Source organism: Sus scrofa, chromosome 13 (assembly GCF_054392235.1).
Source record: "Sus scrofa isolate SSC_HxYL_T2T_F1_AM1 chromosome 13, Sscrofa_HxYL_maternal_Yorkshire_Landrace_v2.0, whole genome shotgun sequence".
Lineage (NCBI taxonomy): Eukaryota > Metazoa > Chordata > Mammalia > Artiodactyla > Suidae > Sus > Sus scrofa.
The window spans coordinates 171,166,045-171,177,289 of record NC_139395.1 but is presented as its reverse complement, the minus strand read 5'-3'; positions in this window follow the sequence as shown (position 1 = coordinate 171,177,289).

Genomic DNA, 11,245 nt, shown 5'->3' with positions numbered 1-11,245 from the left:
TATTTTATTTTTTTATTTTTTCATTTTTAAATTTTATTGAATATAGTTAACTTACAAAGTTGTTTTAATTTTAGATGTACAGCAAAGTAAACAAGTTATACATAATGCATATATCTATTCCTTTTCAGATTCTTCTCCCATGTAAGTTACCACACAGTCCTGAGTAAATTTCCCTGTGCTGTACAGTAGGTCCCTGTTACCTGTCTATTCTATATATGTGTACATATCAATCCCAACCCCTCCCTTTGCCACATTTCCTCTTTGGTAAACATAAGTTTGGTTTCAAAATCTGCAAGAGATAATTTCAGCCACTGAGAAGTGTTATGAAGATTATGCTAGTTTAGGTCAAGGAAAATATATGTAAGGAGATAATGTTTAAGACATGAAGTCCAAGGAAAATCCAGCTATGCAGCTACTTAGAGAATGTTGTAACAGTCAGGGAAAGGGGAATTTCAAAGGTCCTTGTGGGATAGAAGCATCCCTTCCTCTTCACATTTTTTGGAATAATTTGAGAATTATAGGTGTTCACACTTCTTTAAATGTTTAGTAGATATCACTTGTAAATCCTCCTTGACCTGGATTTTTGTTTGTTGGGATTTATTTGATTACTGATTCAATTTCATTTCTGGTAATTTATCTGTTAATATTTTCTATATGCTCCTGATTCTGTCTAGGGAGAATGTATGTTTCCAGTATTTTTTCCATTTTTCTTGGTTGTCTATTTTATTTTTATATAATTGTTCATAGTAATCTCTTATTACTTTTTTTTTCTTTTTTTTCTTTTTTTTTTTTTTTTTTTTTTTTTGCTTTTTTTAGGTCTGTACCTGCTGCATATGGAGTTCCCAAGCTAGGGGCTGAATCAGAACTACAGTTGCCAGTGTACACCACAGCCACAGCAATTTGGGATCCGAACTGCATTTGCAATCCACACCATGGCTTACAGCAATGCCATATCCTTAACCCATTGAGAGAGGCCAGGGACTGAACCAGCATCTTCATGATTACTAGTCAGGTTCATGATTACTGAGCCAAAATGGAACTCCATCCACACTGATCTTTATGATTTCTTTCCTTCTACTAATTTTGAATTTCATTTTCTTATTTTTCTAGTTTCTTTAGGTGTAAGGTTAAATAGTTTCTTTGAGATTTTTCTTATTTCATGAGATAGGCTTATATCACTTTAAATTTCTCTTTTAGAAGTTATTTTTCTGTGACCCATAGATTTTAGAGTATTGTGTTTCCATTTTAATTTGTCTCCAAGTAATTTCTAAAAATTTCCTCTTTGATTTATTTAGTGAATCATTGGTTGTTTAATAGCATATTTTGCAGCTTCCATGTAATTGTAATTTTGACAGTTTTTTCCTTGTAATTGATTTCTAGTCTCATAGTTTTGTGGTAAATAAAAATGCTTGATATTATTTCAATCTTAGATTTATTGAGAATAGTTTTTTATTTTTTTATTTGCCCAATACATTATATTTTCTACTGTATAGCATTATATTTTCTACTGTATATATAATATACATTATATTTTCTACTGTGACCTAGTTACACCTATATGTATACATACATTTTTCTCCCATTATCATGCTCCATCATAAGTGACTACACATAGTTCCTAGTGCTACACAGCAGGATCTCATTGCTAATCCATTCCAAAGACAATAGGCTGCATCTATTAACCTCAAGCTCCCAATCCACCCCACTCCCTCACCCTCCCACTTGGCAACCACAAGTCTGTTCTCCAAGTCCATGAGTTCATTTTCTGTGGAAAGGTTCATTTCTGCCCTATATTAGATTCCAGATATAAGTGATATCATATAGTATTTGTCTTTCTCTTTCTGACTTACTTCACTCAGGATGAGAGTCTCTAGTTCCATCCATGTTGCTGCAAATGGCCTTATTTTGTTCTTTTTTATGGCTGAGTAGTATTCCATTGTGTATATATACCATATCTTCTTAATCCAATCATCTGTCCATGAACATTTGGGTTGTTTTCATGTCTTGGCTATTGTGAAGAGTGCTACAGGGAACATGCAGGTGCATGTCTTTTTGAAGGAAAGTTTTGTCTGGATATATGCCCAGAAGTGGGATTGCTGGGTCCTATATTAGTTCTATGTATAGTTATCTAAGGTACCTTGTATTATTCTCCATTGTGGCTGTACCAGCTTATATTCCCACCAACAGTGCAGGAGGGTTCCCTTTTCTCACACCCCCTCCAGCATTTGTTATCTGTGAACTTATTAATGATGGCCACTCTGACTGGTGTGAGATGGTATCTCGTGGTAGTTTTGATTTGAATTTCTCTAATAATCAGTGATGTTGAGAATTTTTTTCATGTGTTTGTTGTCCATCTGTGTATCTTCCTTGGAGAAATGTCTATTCAGGTGTTTTGCCCATTTTTCCATTGCGTTGTTGGCTTTTTTGCTGTTGAGTTGTATAAGTTTCTTGTATATTCTAGAGATTAAGCCCTTGTCAGTTGCATCATTTGAAACTATTTTCTCCCATTCTGTAAGGTGTCTTTTCGTTTTTTTTATGGTTTCCTTTGCTGTGCCAAAGCTTGTCAGTTTGATTAGGTTCCATTGGTTTATTTTTCCTTTTATTTCTGTTGCTTTGGGAGAAAACATTTGTAAGGTAGATGTCAGAGAATGTTTTGCCTATGTCCTCTTCCAGGAGTTTGATGGTATCTTGTCTTATACTTAAATCTTTCAGCCATTTGGAGTTTATTTTTGTGCATGGTGTGAGGGTGTGTTCTAGTTTCATTGATTTGCATGCAGCTGTTCAGGTTTCCCAGCAATACTTGCTGAAAAGACTGTCTTTTCCCATTTTATGTTCTTGCCTCCTTTGTCAAAGATTAATTGACCTTAGGTGTCTGGGTTTATTTCTGGATTCCCTATTCTGTCCATTGGTCTGTATCTCTGTTTTGGTACCAGTACCACACTGTCTTGATAGCTGTGGCTTTGTAATATTCCTGGGAGAGTTATGCTCCTGCTTGTTTTTTTTTTTTGTGTGTGTGTGTGGTGTGGTTCCATATAAATGTTTTGATTGTTTGTTCTAGTTCTGTGAAAAATTTCATGGCTAATTGGATAGGAATGCATTAAATCTGTAGATTGCTTTGGATAATATGGCCATTTTTACAATATTAGTTTTTCCAACTCAGGAGCATGAATTATCTTTCCATTTCTTTCTATCTTCTTTAATTTCCTTGATTCATTTTTTACAATTCTTGGCATTTAAGTCCTTTACCTCCTTGGTCAGGTGTAGTCCCAGATATTTGATTTTGTGAGGTGCAATTTTAAAAGGTATTGTATTTTTGTATTCCTTTTCTAATATTTCATTGTTAGTATACAGAAATGTGACTGATTTCTGAATGGTAATCTTATATCCTACTACTTTGCTGAAATTGTTGATCAGTTTAAGTAGTTTTTAGGTTGAGTCCTTAGAATTTTCTATATATAGTATCATGTCATCTGCATACAGTGACAATTTTACCTCTTCTCTTCCTATTTGGATGCCTTTTATTTCTTTTGTTTGTCTGATTGCTCTGGCGAGGACATCCAATACTATGTCGAATAAGAGTGGTGAGAGTGGGCATCCTTGTCTTGTTTCAGATTTTAGTGGGAATGCTTTCACCTTTTCTCCATTGAGTATTATATTTGCTGTGGGTGTGTCATAAATGGCTTTGATTATGTTAAGGTATGTTCCCTCTATACCCACTTTGGTAAGATTTTTGATCATGAATGGACTTTGGACATTGCCAAATGCTTTTTTGCAGCAATTGAGATAATCTTCTGGTTTTTTACTTTTTCTTTTGTTAATCTGGTGTATGATGATGATTGATTTGTGTATGTTGAAGCATCCTTGTGCACCTGGGATGAATCCCACCTGGTCGTGATGTATGATCTTTTTTACATGCTTTTGAATTCAGTTGGCTGAAATTTTGTTAAGAATTTTTGTGTCTCTATTCATCAAAGATTTTGTCCTATAGTTTTCTTTTTTGGTTGTATCTTTATCTGGTTTTGGAATTAGGGTGATGGTGACATCAGAATATCTTTGGTAGTATTCCTTCTTCTTCAATCTTTTGAAAAAGTTTAAGGAGGGGGTATTAGTTCCTCTTTGTATGTTTGGTAGAATTCACCTGTGAAGCCATCTGGTCCTGGACTTTTATTTGTAGGGAGTGTTTTTATGACACATTCAATTTCATTTCTAGTGATCAGTCTGTTAACTTGATATATTTCTTCTTGAGTCAGTTTTGGCAGGCTGTAAGTCTCTACAAAGTTGTCCGTTTCTTCTAGGTTGTTAAATTTGTTGGCATGCAATTGTTCATTGTATTCTCTCATTGTTTTTTGTATTTCTGTAGTATCCATTGTGACTTTTCCTTTTTCATTTTGATTTTGTTTATTTGGGTTTTTTTCTCTCCTCTTCTTGGTGAGTCTGGCTGGAGATTTGTCAATTTTCTTTACCTTTTCAAAGAACAAGCTCTTGGTTTTATTTATTTCTACTATTGTCCTTTTAATCTCTATTTTCCTCTTTGATCTTTATGATTTCTTTCCTTCTGCTGGCTTTAGGGTTTGTTCTTCTTTTTCTAATTCATTTAGATGTTGGGTTAAGTTGTTGATTTGAGATTTTTCTGCCTTTTTGAAGAAGGCCTGTATTGCTATGAATTTCCCTCTGAGCACTGATTTTGTTGTATCCCATAGATTTTGAGTGGTTTTGTCTTCATTATCATTTGTCTCGAAGTATTTTTAAATTTCCTTCTTACTTTCCTCATGACCCATTTGTTTTTTAGTATCATGTTCTGTAGTCTCCATGTAGTCAGTTTTTTTCTCATTTCTTTTCCTGTGGTTGATTTCTGGTTTCATGCCATTGTGGTCGGAGAAGATACTTGAAATAATTTCTCTACTCTTAAATTTGTTGAGGTTAGCTTTTAGCCCCAGAATGTGATCAATTCTTGAGAATGTTCCATGTGCACTTGAGAAAAATGTATATTCTAATTTTTTTGGATTTAATGTCCTAAAAATGTCAATTAAATATAACTTTTCTATTGTGTCCTTTAGGATCTCTGTTGCCTTATTGATTTTCTATCTAGATATCTGTCCTTTGATGTGCGTGGGGTGTTAATGTCTCCTACTATGATTGTATTAATTAAAATCAATTTCTCCTTTTATGTCTCTTAGTATTTGTTGGAAGTATCTGGGTGCTCCATATTAGGGGCATATATATTGACAATTGTAATATCCTCTTCTTGAATGGATCCTTTAACCATTAAATGCTGTCCTTCTTTGTTTTTCTTTATGGACTTCCTTGTAAAGTCTATTTTGTCTGTTATGAGGATTGCAATTCCTGCTTTCCTGTCTTGTCTATTGGCATGAAATATCTTTTCCCATCTCATCACTTTCAATCTATATGTGTCCTTTGCTCTAAGGTGAGTTTCTTTTAGACAGCAGATTGAAGGTTTTTGCTTTTTTATCCAATCTGCCCCTCTCTGTCTTTTGATCAGAGCATTCAGTCCATTGACATTTAAGGTGATTATTTATAAATATGCATTTATTGCCTTTTTAAACCTTGTTTTCCTGTTTATTCTGTTTCTGTTTTCTTCTTTTCTTTTTGGGGTTGGATGGTTTACATTTGTTTTAAGCTTGAGTACTTTTCTTTTCATTTTTTGTGAATGTAATGTTTGGTTTTGATTTGTGGTTGCCCTGTTTTTTTAAGTATGTTAACCCCTTCCTATATTTGCTTGCTTTAGCCTGATAGTCATATATGCTCAAACACATCATTAAAATAAAAAAAGAATCTATATTTTCTTACTTTCCTTCCCCACATTGTATGATTTTGACGTCTTTTTTTAAAAAAAATATTCATGTTTAGATCTGTATGCTGACTTATTTAAGTGACTGCCTTCCAATTGTGGTTTCCTCCATACTAATTCTTCTTCTTTTTTTTTTTTTAAATTTAGAGACGCCCTTTTAGTATTTCTTTTAGAGTGGGTTTAGTATTGCTTGTACTCTTTTAGCTTTTGTTTTAAATGATATTCTTGCTGGGTAGAGTATTCTAGGCTGCAAATTTTTTCCTTTCAGCACTTTAAATGTATCTTGCCACTCCCTTCTGGCCTGTAGTGTTTCTGTAGAGAAATCAACTGATAGCATTATGAGGGTACCCTTATATTTAATGCTTTGCGTTTCTCTTGATGCCTTCCGAATCCTCTCTTTAACTTTTGCCATTTTTATTATGATATGTCTTGGTGTGGACCTCTTTTGATTCAACTTGTTTGGGGTCACCTGTGCTTCCTATATCTTGATATCAGTGTCCTTTAGATTTGGAAAGTTTTCAGCCATAATTTCTTCAAATATATTTTCAATCCCCTTTTCTTTTTCTTCTTCTGGAATTCCTATTATGTGTAGATTGGCCCACTTTATATTATCCTATAGGTCTCTTATACTGCTTTCATGTTCTTTCATTTGGTTTTCTGTCTGCTGTCCTGATTGGGTGATTTCCTTTATTTTATCTTCCAAGCCACTAATTCATTCCTCTGCATTATTCATTCTGGTCTTTATTGCCTTTAGCCCAGTTTGTGTCTCTGCAAATGAATTTTCTAGTTTTTCTATGTTCCTCCTTATATTTTCTAGTTCCTTTCTAAAGGAATCTGCATTATTGTTCACATCCTCTCTTAACTCCTTCAGTATTTTCACCATCTCCCTTTTGAACTCAAGTCTGTCAGACTGTAGAGGTCTGTTTCATTTTTGACTACTTTAGGTGAATTCGTCTGTTGATCTAACTAGCAATGGTTTCTGAGCTTCTTCATCTTGCTTGTGTTTTTCTTTTTTTGTGAGTTTGAGGAAGCCAAACTGTAGTCTTGTAAGTCTACTTCTATGCAAGAATACTCCTTTGTATTTTTTGGGGGGTTACTATTTATTTTGGTGTAGGAGTTTGAATATTTGCTATCTCTTTCTTCTTTGTGAGCAGGCAGTGATCCCCTGGATGCTCAGTGTGTTTTCAGGGAGAAGGAGGCAATGGGTAGGTCCAGCATTCAGTGCCTGGTTGTAGGACTGTCAACATCAGCAAGGACCTGAGGGAAAGTGGCACAGGCTATTCCTAGTTGCAGGGCCCTGGGAAGTGGTAATGAGCTCTAGGCAGATTTACAAGGTGACCAGAGCATTTGGCAGTAGCAGCAGCAGAGTGCGTGAGTTTCCAGGGAAATGAGAGCGACAAAAGCTTGTGTTTGATTGCAAGGCTCTCCTCTGAGGCGGTTGGAAGAGCAGGTGGTGCCTTTCAGGAACGCTTGGTGGGAGCAGGCCATGAACATCTCTGGATGTTAACTGATAACTGTGGTGATGTTAAGTGATAACTGTGGTGGTTTGCCCTTGCTATCTGTAGACTATGCACGAAGCACCTTGTCTCACTTAGCCCATATAGGAGGTACTGTACAGGCTGCTCCTAGTTGAGGATCCTGGAAGTGACAGAGATCAGGCATGTGGTTACCTCTCAGAGAATTTGGCAGTGGCAGTATCAGGGCAGGTGTGTTCCCAGGGGTGTGAGAGCACCAACAGGTGATATTTAGTCACAATGCCCTCTTCTGTGGTATCTTTGAGGTGAATGGGGCTGCAAGTGGTATCTGTTCACAGACCCTTAGTGGTGGCAAGCCACTCCCACCTCTGGAGCCAGAGATAACTGCAGTGGTTTGCCCCCCCTCCTGTAGACCATGCCCAGAAACACCTCATCCTGCTTAGCCCCCAGAAAAGGTGCTGCCCAAGTTGCTCCTAGTTGCAGGTTCCTGGGAAGGGACAGTGATCAAGCATCTGGGCACTTCCCAGAGTGTTTGGTAGTGGCAGCAGCAGGGCAGGTGTGCTCCCAGGGGAGCAAGAGCAACAGCAAGTGGTATTCCGTCACAATGTCCTTTATGGTGCCCTCTGAGGTGGTTGGGGCTGCAATTGATTTTTGTTCAGGTATCCCCAGTGGTGGTGGGCCATGTCCACCTCTGGAATCAGGGAAAACTGTGGTGCTTTGCCCCCACCACCTGCAGACTATGCAAGAAGCACCCTGTCCCATTTAGCCCATGCAGGAGGTGCTGCACCAGCTGCCCCTAGTTATAGGGTCTTGAGAAGGGACAGTGACCAAGTGTCTGGGTGCTGCCCAGAGTGTTTGACAGTGGCAGCTACAGGGCGGGTATGTTCCCAGGGGAGTGAGAGCAACAGCATGTGTTGCTTGGTTGCAATGCCCTCTTTTTTTTTGCCAACCCCTGAGGTGGCTAGGATTGCAGGTGGAGCCCACTCACAGGCCCCTAGTGGTGGCAAGCCATGCCTCCCTCTGGCTTCTGAGATGACTGCTGCAGTCTCCGTGCTACCTGTAGATCATGCAAGAGGCACCGTGTCGCACTTAGCCCCCTGATGCCCTTAGCCCACACAAGAAGTGCCTGGCCACTGGTAGCATGAACAGGAAGTGCCCAGTTTCCCCTAAATGAGCAAGAGGCTTCTCTCCACCTATAGCCTGTGCCAGAGCCACCCTGCCCTCTGAGAGCCTGTAGGCATGCATGAACTCCAGTGCAGGGAGTTTCGTATGGCGGTCCGCCCCTCCTCCTCTTCCCTCCCTGACAATGGTGCCTTGCCTCTCCTGTGGGTCTGGACCTTCTCCCAGGTTCCCTCTGCCATGGCATTCCCCTACTCAGCCCATGGCATACCAATCCCCTGCCTGTGGTGCACTACTCCTTAGCCCCTCATGCTGTCCTCATATAGCCATCCCCAGTCCTCTCCCTGGGACTGACATCTGGAGCCTAAGTCTCAGCTCCCAGCCCCCACCTGAGCATCTCAGGCTGTGGTGTCCAGGCCAGTGGTTCAGATTATGTGTGCAGTTCTTATTCTGCTTTGCTGTTCTCAGTCCAGCTGCTGTGCTTTTCTTGGAGACTTTGAGGTCCCTCCAACTTGGTTGATCTTTCCATCATTTAGGTGGCTTCCCAGGATGTGGGTTTCTTTTCTCCTTCACAGGTCCCTCTCAGGAATGCTAGTCCTGTCCTTATTCCTTTTTTTTCTTGGTTTTTGTCTTTTGTTCTACCCAGTTATGTCAGGAGTTTCTTGCCCTTTTTGGAGGTTTAAGTTCTTCTGCCAGCATCTGTATGAGCTGTTTTACATGTAGATGTGTTTTTTTGATGTGTTTTGTGAGAGAAGGTGAGTGTGACCTCTTACTCCTCTGCCATCTTGCTCCTGAGATTTGTTTTGTGACCCAGCATATGATCTATCCTAGAGAATATTCCATGGACAATTCAAAAAAAACGTGTATTCCACCTGCTTTTAAATGAAACATTCTCTCTCTATATAAAAGTAAATGGGATGTTTAAACCCCCTGTTATTATCATGTTACTGTCAAATTCTCTCTTTATGTTTTTTAATATATGCTATATGTGTTTAGTGTTCCTATGTGGGGTGCATATATATTCTTCAGCTTTATTTGTATTTATATTCCTATTTAATGGTTCCTATTTATATTTTTACTCTGTTGAAATTCTCATGTGAATAGCCATGCATCTCCCAGGTGGTCAAGTATCTTTATGATTATTAGCTTGAATTATTGATCACATAGATTTCTTATTTATACTTCATTTAGTTCTTTTCTTGAGCTTATGTCTCATTCCTTCATTTGGAACAATTTCCTCTTTTTACCTAATTCTCTGTGTTTATTTCTTTGTATTAAGTAGGTCTGCTGTTTTTCCCAGTTCTGGATAAGTGGCCTTATTGTGGTGATGTTCCATGGGATCCAGCAGCACACTCTCTGGTCACAGAGCTATATACTCTAGGGGTTCCCCTTAGGTGAGCTGTGTGGACCCTTTCATTTTGGCAGGTCTAATTACTGTGAGGGTGCTAGTAAGGATGTTTTGCTGAAAAGCTATGCCTCATGTGATGGTTGCTATTCCCTGGTGGGCCTGGCTGGGTCTTTGGGCAGCAAGCTGCAGGGTCCTGCAGGCCCTGAGTTTGTGCCACCCATTGGTGCATTGGGCTGTGTCCTGAGGTGGCTAGCTGCAGGAGTTTGGGGAATTGTAGGATTGGTGCCCACTTATGGTGGATGGGTAAGCCTTCAGCACTAATAGATTAGAGGGAAGTCTCCTGGTAGAAAGAACTCCCCCAAAAGGCTGCTGCTGCATCTATATCTCCAGAGATATTCCCAGTTGCTCCCTGCCTCTCTGGTGGGCTCTCTAAGATCAGAAAGTAGCTTGAACGCATGTTTTCTTTTAAAACTACTGCCTCTGTACTAGGACTCAGAATGTCTGAGATTTTGTGTGTCCCCTTTAAAAGCAGTCTTATTTTCCTACAGCCCTATAGCACTTTCATTCACAAGCCCCACTTGCCTTCAAATCCAGATATTTTGGGGGCTCATATTCCCAGTGCAGGACCCCAGGCTGGAGAGATGGGTGTGGGGCTTGTACCCCTCACTCCTTGGGGAGAACTTCTGCAATTGTGATTATCTTTCCATTTGTGAGTCTCTTACTTGGAGATGTGGATCTTGACTATAATATATCTCCACTCCTCTTACCAATCTTGTTGTGGTTCCATCTTTATATCTCTAGTTGTAAAATACCTTTTCTGCTAGTTTTCATGTCACTCTCATAGATAGTTACTTTGTAAATAATTGCAATTTTGGTATGCTCATGGGAGGAAGTGAGCTCAGAGTAGTCCTACCATACTATCTTGGCCACCCACTGAACATATATTTTAGAGGTGTATTGAACTTCTAAAATAATAAGGCTGGAAGCAATATGTCTTGTTTTCACAATGTTTAGAAAAACTTGCAAATCATAGTGACACAGATTGTCTTCCTATTTTTTTAGCCCTGGAACTTGCAAAGGTGCCCAGAGTCTAATAAGTGATAGGTGAATCTCATATATGTAATAAACATATAACTACATAAATAAATAATAGATGTATACATATATAGTTTTGCTACTGACTTTCGTGAGAGATGCTTGTGTATAGAGAGATACATGTTGACAGTTTTTAAAATGCTTTATAAAGGATCTACTTAAATATAATAAATTGCTATTATTTTAGTGACAAATACTTCCCTATAAGTAAAGGGTATATCAGCATTTCTATTGGAAGCCTTCATTTTAAGGCTGTGTAACTCAACTCAGCTGAAATATGGTATATAAAGTTTCAGTGTCATTGCCATTTTTTCTGCATTCTGAATCACAAAACCCCACTTTTTTCATATGTGGACATTAATCTAAAGCAGAAGTCAGTAATTGCCAATGCTATCAAAT